Source organism: Microtus oregoni, unplaced genomic scaffold, assembly GCF_018167655.1.
Source record: "Microtus oregoni isolate MIOR12 unplaced genomic scaffold, Mior012 000002F_ref0000024, whole genome shotgun sequence".
NCBI lineage: Eukaryota > Metazoa > Chordata > Mammalia > Rodentia > Cricetidae > Microtus > Microtus oregoni.
This window is the reverse complement of record NW_024543061.1, coordinates 37,072,413-37,083,432: the sequence shown is the minus strand read 5'-3', so window position 1 is coordinate 37,083,432 and position 11,020 is coordinate 37,072,413.

Sequence of the window (11,020 nt, the reverse complement as noted above, 5' to 3'; positions counted from 1 at the left end):
GACAGGTGGGTGGTCTAGAAAAAACACCAGGCCTCAAACATGCAAGGCATACATACCAGTATAATCCTCTGCCTTAGCAGAACCAGCCAAAGTATGTCGTTTCTCAAGCTATTTCTTTATTATTTGAAGATTGAAAAACTAAACAAACAGGAAACTAACATCAAAATTTTCTGGCCAAAGTACTTCTTATACTTATACCCATCTCAGGCTTTATTGGTGAGTTAGGGGCAATAAAGAGAGGAATTTTAAAACTGCAGGCAAATAGACAATGTCCTCAGATGTCTATCATATGAACAAACCCCCTGCCTTTTATGATGCTGTTGGGCTTCTCTAGCACGCAGCTGCAGCTCTGCACACATGTAATTCTAAGGTCCTAAAGGGGAGTATTTTTTTCTTTTTCTTTTTTATTGTTTTTATTGAGTTATATATTTTTTTCTCTGCTCCCCTCCCTTCCTCTTACCTCCTATTCTTTCCCATGATCCCCATGCTCTTGTCTTTTTCTACTTTCCATGTAGATTAGATACAGGGGGTATCCTTTAGCCCACTCTATTGAAGGGCAGACACAGCTTAACATACAGTTCTATTACTATATACTAGCCTTTCAAGACTGCCTATCAGTCAATCACGGCACATTTCTAAGAAGGCTCATAATGACGGAGCATTGGCTTTTTACTGGCGATAGTGATAGAACTTCAATATAGAGTAAGGTGTGTTTGTAAAACCCGCTGGGCTAACAGTCTAGAAAACCAATAGGCTATAAAGGGTTGCTCTCAGACATGCTTTAGAAATTCATAAGTAAAGCTATCCATTTCTTCTTCTGCAGAATTTTATGTCTGCATGAAGGTTTGGGTTGTACCCTAAATCTAGAATCAGCAACCCAATTAAAGTTTTTTTATTATTATTTTTGTTTCCCTGTTTTCTTTTATTAGATTTTTAAAAAATACCAATCCAAGTTCCCACTCCCTCTCCTCCTCCTATTCCTTCCACACACCCTCCCACCCCACCCCCATCCTATCCTCAGAGAGGGTAAGGCATATAGCTTTGTGGAAGGTCCAAGGCCCTCCCTACTATATTTAGGCTGAGCAAGGTATACATTTAAAAAGAACAGCTTCTTAAAAAGCTAGTGCATGCAGTAGAGATACATCTTGGTGCAATTGCCAGTGAACCCTCAGTCTGCCCCAGCCTTGCAACTGTCAACCACATTCAGAGGAAGGTTCTATGGTGATATTTAAGATATCCATCAGTCTGACTACAGGGCAAATCAAGATCGGCCCCCCTCTCCTCTATTGCTTAGGGTCTTAGCTGGAGTCAGCCTCATGGATTCCTGGGAATTTCTCTACAGCCAGGTTTCAGCTAACCCTATAATGTCTCTCTCAATATAGATATCTCTTTCCTTGCTCTCTTCTCTGTCTTTCCCAGACTTGACTATCCCATTCCCTCAAGTTCTCCTCAACCCTCCCTTTTCTTCCCTTTTACCCTCCCTTCTCCCCCCCCCCCATGCTCCCAACTTTGACAGGTGATCTTGTCTGTTTCCAAGTTCAAGGTATATCTATATATGTTTTTCTTTGGGTTCACCTTATTACTTAGCTTCTCTAGGATAATGAACTATAGGCTCAATGTCCTTGGTTTAAAGCTAATATCCACCTATGAGTGAGTTCATACCATATTCGTCATTTGAGTCTGGGATATCTCAGTCAGGATAGTGTTTTCTAATTCCACCCATTTGCATGCAAAATTAAAAACGTCATTGTTTTTTTACCGCTGAGTAGTACTCTAATGTATAAATGTGTCACATTTTCTTTATGCATTCTTCATTTGAGGGACATCTAGGTTATTTCCAGGTTCTGGCTAGTACAAATAGTGCTGCAGAATTGTGTTGGAATTTTGATAGGGATTGCATTGAATCTAAAGATTCCTTTTGGTAGAATTGCCATTTTTATTATGCTGATCCTACCTATCCACGAGTATGGGAGATTGGTTCTGGTATTTTTTTTTCAATTTCTCTCTTCAAAGACTTAAAGTTCTTGTGAAATAGGCCTTTTACTTCTTTGGTTAGTGTTACCCCAAGCTACTTTGTGTTATTTGTGGCTATTGTGAAGGGTGACGTTTCTCTGATTTCTTTCTCAACTTCTTATCATGTGTGTATAGGAGGACTACTAATTTTTTTAATCTTGTATCCTGCCACATCACTGAAGGTATTTACCAACTGTAGAAGTTCTCTGGTAGAGTTTTTGGGGTCACATATATATGACTATCATATCATCTGCAAATAGGGAAAGTTTGATTTCTTCATTTCCAATTTGAATTCCCTATATCTCCTTTTCTTGTCTTATTGCTATTGGCAAAACTTCAAGAACTATGTTAAAGAGATATGGAGAGAGTGGACAGCCTTGTCTTGTTCCTGGTTTTAGTGGAATCATTTAAAGTTTCTCTCTATTGAATTTGATATTGGATGTCAGCTTGCTGTATATTGCTTTTATTATATTTAGATATGTTCCTTCTATTCCTGATCTCTTGAGGACCTTAATCATGAAGAGGTTTTGGATATTTTCAAATGCTTTTTAGCATCTAATGAAATGATCTTATGTTTTTTTTCAGTTTATTTATATGATGGATTACATTGATAGATTTTCATATGTTGAACCAGCCCTACATCTCTGGGATAAAGCTGACATGATCAAGATGGATGATTTTTTTAATGTGTTCTTGGATTTGGTTTGCCAGTATTTTATTGAGTATTTTTGCATCCATGTTCATGGGTGATATTGGTCTATAATTCTCTTTCTTGGTTGAGTCTTGGTGTAGTTTTGTTATCAGGGTAACTGTAGCCTCACAAAAAGAGTTTGGCAATGTTTCTTCTGTTTCTATTATGTGGAAAACTTTGAGGAGTATAAGTATTAGCTCTTCTTGGAAATTCTGTTAGAATTCTGCACTAAAATCATCCAGCTCTGGAATTTGCTTGTTTGGGAGGATTTTGATGACAGCTTCTATTTCCTTGGAGTTTATAGGTCGATTTAAATTGCTCACCTGGTCTTGATTTAGTTGTGACATATGGTATCTATCAAAAAATTTGTCCATTTCTTTTACATTTTCCAATTTTGTGGAATACAGGCTTTTGTAGTATAACCTAGTGATGCTTTCATTTTCCTCAGAGTCTGTTGTTATGTTCCCCTTTCAATTTCTGATTTTGTTAATTTGGATGTTCTATCTCTGCCTTTTGATTAGTTTAAATAAGGGTTTGTCTGTCTTGTTGATTTTCTCAGAGAACCAGCTCTTTGTTTAATTGATTCTTTGTATTGTTTTCTTTGTTACTATTTTGGTAATTTCAGCCCTAAATTTGATTATTTCCTGTTTTATACTCCTCCTGGGTGATTCTACTTCTTTTTGTTCTAGAGCTTTCATGTGTGTTGTTAAGTCGAATGTGAGCTCCATTTTCTATATATGGGCACTTAGTGCTATGAACTTTCCTCTTAGCACTGCTTTCATGGTCACATAGGTTTGAATATGTTGTGCCTTCATTTTCACTGAATTCATGGAAGTCTTTAATTTTTTTCTTTATTTCTTCTTTGACTCAGGGGTGGTTCAGTAGTTCACTGTTTAATTCCCAAGAGTTTGTAGGCTTTCTGAGAGCACTATTGTTGTTAAATTCTAACTTTAATCCATGGTGATCTGATAAGATACAGGGAGTTACTCCAAGTTTTTTGTATCTGTAGAGGTTTGCTTTGTTACCAAATATGTGATCAATTTTAAAGAAGGTTCCATGAGATGCCGAGAAGAAGGTATATTCTTTTGTGTTTGGGTAGAATGTTCTATAGAGATCTGTTAAATCCATTTGATTCATGACATGTTAGTTCTCTTATTTCTCTGTTTCTGTCTGTTTGATCTGTCCACTAGCGAGAGTGAAGTGTTAAATTCTCCTACTATTACAATGTGGGGTTTGGTGTGCTGAAGATATGATAGAGGAAATACACCAGATAGACTGTAAGCTTCTTGTAAATTCACAGGGATATTCTTCTTTAGGTTGGGAAGGTTTTCTTCTATGATTTTGTTGAATATATTTTCTGTGCCTTTGAGCTGGAGTTCCTATTCTTCTACACCTATGATTCTTAGGTTCGGTCTTTTCATGGTGTCCCAGATTGCCTGGATGCTTTGTGTTAAGAATTTGTTAGATTTAATGTTTTCTTTGACCAATGAAAGTATTTCCACTATAGTATTTTCAGCACCTGAGATTCTTTCTTCTGTCTCTTGTATTCTGTTGGTTATACTTGTCTCTGTAGTTCCTGTTTGTTTGCCCAGGTTTTCCATATCCAGAATTCCCTCGGTTTGTGTTTTCTTTATTATCTCTATTTCAGTCTTCAGGTCTTGAACTTTTTGCTTCACCTATTTGATTGTTTTTCCTTGGTTTTCTTGGGCTTCTTTGAGGGATTTATTAATTTCTTCCAGTTTTTTGTTTGTCTTTTACTCCATTTCTTTAAGGGAGTTTTTCATTTCCTCTTTAAATGTCTCCATCATTTTCATAAAGTTACATTTAAAGTCATTTTCTTCTACTTCTTCTGGGTTAGAATGATCAAGTCTTCCTGTTGTGTGGCCACTGGGTTCTGGTGTTAACATATTGCTTTTTAGGTTGTTGGAGGAATTCTTGCATTGGCTCCTACTCATCTTTTCCTTCAAATGAGGCCAGCAGTGTCTTTGTATCTTGGTCCAATCCTTGCAGTGGCTGTCTGAGAGTTTGGGAGTTTTTCTTGATCTGCTCTGTACCATCAATGTCTGACTCAGAAAGCCTCTGAGGTCTCTAAAAGCCTGCTTTCTTGGTCTTCTCTCCTAGTTTGCTGTCTTGGTGCTTTCTCTTGGTCTCCTCAGTACTGTAGCAAGCTCTCAGCTCTTAGGCAGAGTATAGCTAGTAGCTTGGTGGGTCCAGTGAAAGGGGCTGGGTTTTAGGGGAGCCTATCCACAGGAAACTCCATGCTGGCTGCCTAGGAAAGCCAAGGGAGTTGGGGGATGTTCCTGGGATTTGTCCCACTGTGGAGGTCCTAGATAGTGGGGTGTCCTGCTGCATGACTGCTCACTCACCTCTTAAGTCCCCTCAGTATTGGATCAAGTTGTGTTTCAGAGTGCCACTGAGGCTGCAGGAGGATAGGCAGGTTTTGGGATGGAGTGGGGCTAGTAATTTGTAAGAGTCACTGAATGGGTTTGGGTTTGGGGGAGCCTGCCCACAAGACACTCCATGTTGGCTGGCTAGAAAAGCCAAAGGAGTTGGGGGAGGAGTTCTGATGATACCAATTCATGCTCAAGTTTGAAGCATGGGTCCAGGCTAGACAATATGATTAGATTGTCTGATTAGAAGCACCTGGGACATCATTCTTCCCTCACAGCTTCTGGCCAGTCAAGTGGCTAATCTCTCTGGAAGCCCCTTCCATGGCATTTCTGTTCATTGACTTTCAGATGATGTTGTAGACTGAATTCTATCCCATCAGAATTCACACACAGAAGTAGTACATCAAAATATACCTGTATTTGGTGTGGATATTTTGTTAGGATAATTTAATTAAAATGAGTCTCTTAGTGTATACCCTAACTCTGTTGCCTGGTAGAGATATTATTAGGACTACACAGAAGCCCACAATGGGTACACCAAGCAGAGGGTTAGCTCAAAGGCAAAGCAGGTGCAGAAGCAGTAGAGGGAAGCCACACAAATCAAGGAGAAAGACCACTGGAGAAAGATCACCCTACCAATACCTTGATGGGACTCCTAGCCTCCAGGACTATAAAGAAACACATTCTTTTACCCCAAGGTCCCAGTCTAAGTCAATACAGCATTGTGACGAAACATTGGTGGTGGCAACAAACATCCAAGCATGGAGACTGACTCTTCTAGATGGAGGAACTCTCCCTTTCACCACTTACCATCCTGGTGTGAACTTTAGAATGGGTCATCAAGACAAGTGTGGAATGCTAACCCATAATTCCAGCCCTCATAAAACTAAGGCAGATGGATCATATATTTAAAGCCAGACATAAGGCTTTTCTCAAAACAAAGAGAAGGAAGACACAGAAGAGGAAGGAGGATGGAGTTGGTGTCTCAGATTCATGATCATAGAATGAAAATATGCCTTCTCAATAATTCCTCAGGTTACTGGGCTGCAGAGACAATCAAGCCCTAGAAGCATGGCCCCACACCACAGTCCAGGGTTGTCATATTCAGAAAATAGGGACATATTCATCCATCCATGCATAAGAAGATATGCTAACATTAAGGCATTGTTTATCTGACTTTCAAATTCACCTTGGGGTCCTGTGCTTATCTTACAGCCCTACAAGAGCAGGCTCCTTGGGGATGGGGAGCTCAGCCATAATGACATCAAAACAAGATTGTCAAAGAGCCTAGTTTACTAAAAGGTTCCTTTAGGACTGATGTGTTTCTTCTCTCCAAGTTAAATAATGTAATAACACTCAAAAGGACTGACATTTCCATTAGCTGAAAGAAAAATAAATCTCCATGATCTTGTCCAATCTGCAGGCACCAGAGTTCTCTTTAGAAATATTTCTATCAGTCATCATTGTTAAAGCCCATGGTGTATTTTTTCGAAGGAATCCTGAAGTCTAGAGCACCAAAACACCCAAAAGAGCCTCAGAAATATCATGTGGCTCCTTTCTGTCATGCTGACTTATCTCTGAGTTAAAGTGGCAGCTCATTTATTTTAGGAATATATATATATATATATATATATTATATGTATGTGTATATATATATATATGTGGATATATATATATGTATATATCCACATACTAGAGAGATGGCCCATTGGAAAATATGTTTGCCACCAGGCCCAATTCTATCTGAAGCTATGTGGTAGAAGGAAAATTGCACACACGCACACACATACACACATCAACACTGAATACTGCATGCAATTAATGTGTAAACTTTTAAATAAAAAGTTTGCTTGATACTATAAATAATCTTACAAATCTGAGTTTACTCCATCTTCCTGTAATAGTACACAAAGGCAACTAATATTTATGAAATAGTTCCCAAACATCCAGTGATTCGCTTCAAAAATTTATTTGCTTAAGACATCATTTTCAATTTCCAATAGGGCTGATTTTCAGCAATATTTAGTTTATGCCTAGCACAGTTAAAGCACTGTACTGTATCTCTTCATTCTATCATCACCTACTCTAATGTATATATTTACACTGCTTTACAGATGAGATATGTTGTTGCCTTGAGCCTCACACAGCTGATTAACACGGGTTGGATTGAACTTGACCAATGCAGCACCAAATCTTTGTGCTAATCACTAATTCGGCTGACTAAAGAGGCTACTCACAATCAGAGCATTTAAGCCATTTCCCTACATCCAAGATAGCATTTGAAGTCAATTTGGTACTTTAAACACAGTAATTTATGTAAGACAGTCAGAAGCCTGAAGTGGCCAAGAGGCCAGACTATGGTCTTAGCCACGGGCAAGCAATGACATCAGTATTGGGATTCTACATAGAAGAGATGCAGTTCAAAGACTTCCCACTATCAGTATGGCAGATGGCTAGATGGCAGACAACAAATCAAGGGCCTCACCTTTCCCGTTTTTTTCTAATTGATCAGTTGAACCTGTAGCTGGTGAAAACAAGAGAGAAAAATCCAAGCATCATCAGAATAAAGCCTTAAGGAGCAGCATTTGCAGACACTGGAGTATATTAAAAGATATTTATTCCTTCACTGAACAAGCCTGGGTGGAGTCTCCCTATCGGCCAAGCATTCAACTGCTCTCTGGATTGTCAACCTGCATTTCACAGAATAGCTCACACAGTGCTTTGCACACATCTCTTGCACACAGCCCTTGCACATTACCAAAGAGTAGTAATAACCTTTTGGCCAACAAATTTTTAAATTTTAATGAAGAAGAATTTGAAATCTACAAATCAATGAGAAGTACTTTTCAATTAAGAACTCCATTATCGCTTTCAATGTTTTTGTATTGTCTCAGCTACTCAACTTTAAGGGATTTATTTGCCTTCTCGGAGCCTCAGTTTTCTCATCTGTAAAATGTGGACAGAAAACTATTCAGTGCGTGGGAGAGCTGTGAGTATTGAATGTGTCAGTGTGGGTGGGGGCAAGAGGGCTCTGGCACATCCTAACTGCCACCAAGTGTTACCTGAGCGTCCCAAGTAGGCTCATTTCAAACACAGCCCCTGGGTCTCCTAAGTGGGACTCACATAGGCATCTGCTAAAGAAAGTTCACTCCTGGGTCTCGTCTACAGATTAAGAATCTCTAGTTCTGTTGCTCCCAAGGCCTAGTGATTCTCATGCCCGTGGGAGTGTGAGAAGGCTTGGCATCAAGGCAGGAAATCCTGATGTAGTAGTCTTTGCTCATCAGTCACTTGCACAAGACAAGCAGAAAGGATTCTGTCACTTTACATCACAGAATGCCAATGGTAATAAACTTTAAGTGATTTTCCGAGGTGATATGTTACCCTAGCAGCAGACAGCCAGGCATTCCACACATAGGCCTGACTCTAAAAACATGCTTTTGGTCACCCCACAAAAGGCACAAAAATCTTCCCAGAAAACCCACCAGCACCAGAAGATCGACTAGAATAAAGTCTTCAATGCAATGTCTTTGTGATGCCAGACTCCAGAATTGAGCAATTAACAGCAGTTTCTTACCCTGAGGAAACTTTTTTATTAAACAATGGACCTGGGAATCCATGCTTATGCTTGAGAACTCCCATGTGGCCTCTTAAACTAACCACGATACCTTCCTTCCAAGGAAAGCCTAGCTTTGGAATAAAATACTGTAGGCTAAGAGTGTCCACAGATGGTTAAATATCATCCACCAGGACCTTGTGGCTTAAGAGTTTGTATGCAGGGGCTCTCTTTATCACACAGGACATTGCAGGCAATTGAAATACAGACTGTGCATTAGGAGATGACAAAGAATTAGACATAATTCATTGTGTCTGATGAAGACGTGGTAGTTAGGTGGGAATATATCTTCTTTCATCGAAGTTCAACAGTAATAGAGGGAAATGTTGTGATTGGCATACTTTATTTTCAAATACTCAAAAAAAAAGCATAGATCCAGGAAAGATGGAAAATGGTAGCAGACTAAAAATCAGCTTGTTAACTGCACACTGGTGTCATTAGACAATACTTGCTTGTATCTTGTTGGATTTAATTTTTTAAGAATTAAATAGGACATTTAGGGGTTGAGTAAATCCATTTCTAAAAGCTTGTCAATTTTTTTCTGAAAAAAATGGGCCAAAGAATAAAACTCTATTAAGTGTTTACATTGGGTACTGAAGGATTGGATGTAATTGGTAAACTGTTTTCAAGTTAAATACCCAGCAATTAGAAGTAACCAACAAGTTACTTAGTGTGTGCAGTGGAAGTTTATACATCTCTAAAACATGGTGATGTTGATGTTTGCATTTGTCATATGAAAAGATGTCCAAGACCAGTTTATGTTGTGAAAACAGCAAAAGCCACAGGCATGATGTGACTCTGTGTGTGCACACTCCATACTGATTCTGTAATCTTAGGTGCACCAAGAGCTTCCTGGCCCCTGTGCTACACGGAAAAATTGACTCGTTATTGTCACCGTTGTCCAAGTGACGAAGTGAAGGGAGTGAAGGCACAGAAAAGTTCATTGTTCACAGTCTTATAGCAGAAATAAACAGACAAGATTCATACCCACAACTCTGAGATCTTGTATCTCAAAACCCTTCCTTGCTCAGTACAGTGGCCTACCCCAGGAGGATGGAGTAACATCTAACAGAACACACATTAATGCTAGTTGTCTATAGAATGAGAGGTCATTGTTTTGTTTTGTTTTGTTTTTATGCTTTCCATAGTTTGTCTTTATTTCCATAGCATGCATTATCTGGAATCTTTTCTATAGGTTTAGGAACATATCTTTTACAAAATGGGTGGGGGTGAGTGGTCACAGTCAGGATTTTCCTGGTTGTGTTGTGCTGTATGTTCCCTCTGATCGAAGCCTGGGACATTGTATCTAGGAGACTGTTCTGTGTTTACTTATGCTGGGCTTAAACTTAGAACCCAGACTGTCTAATTTTGTCATGTCTTCTTAACTTTATCCTCCCTTGAAATATTATCAACTACTTTACTGTAGAAAATACTTGCCGTAGGTGGCCATAACATCCCATCCCATCTCACAGGCTCTTTGTTATATGTGACTTAGCCACTCCTTTAAAGAGGTGGCATCCTTCCCTTGAACCTGGTGAATTACTGCCTCCATTAATGGAGTATGACATAAATGATTCTATATGTCATCTCAGACTATACCTCAAAGATGACACAGCTTCCAGTGGAATCTTTCTCTTTGAGGATGCTTGCCTTTGAAACTCAGCTACACAACTGTGAGGAAGCATGGGCCATGTGGAAAAGCCAAAGGTAAATGTTCCAACCTACAGGACCACTGAGGTCATTGGCCAATAGCCAGCATCAGGCACACTGTGCACAATGAGACATGTTCTTAGATGACTCTAGCTCAAGAGTTATCTGGCTACAGTTCTCTAGGCGATCTGATCAAGAACCAGGAGAGATAATAAACTATGCTTATTCTGTAGTACTAAGAGTGAGGCCTTTGCCACACTGTATTTTATAGACTCGGACATCATTCTCATATTATCCTTACAATCCCACACTTGTAATAGTAAGATCCTTTTTACGGTGGAAAGAATGGTGTATGGGCAATTTAGGAGTCTGATATTGTAAAAATAAGATCAGCTTCTAAATCCCATCTCTGTGTCTCTGTGACATGATCTTAGTGGACATCAGGGACCTTATCAGACTGCGACACATGCTGTCTGGTAGTTTAATGTGATCTTCATTACTGACTACATGCTTGAAAGTATCCTAGACACTTGTACTTCATCTTTCATACTCAACTCTCTGCAAATTCTAGAAGCTCAAAACACACACACACACACACAACTTTAGACTACATGAAGACACACATCCAGCTTTTCTGCTTTTCTGACTTCAAAGATTGCTAGG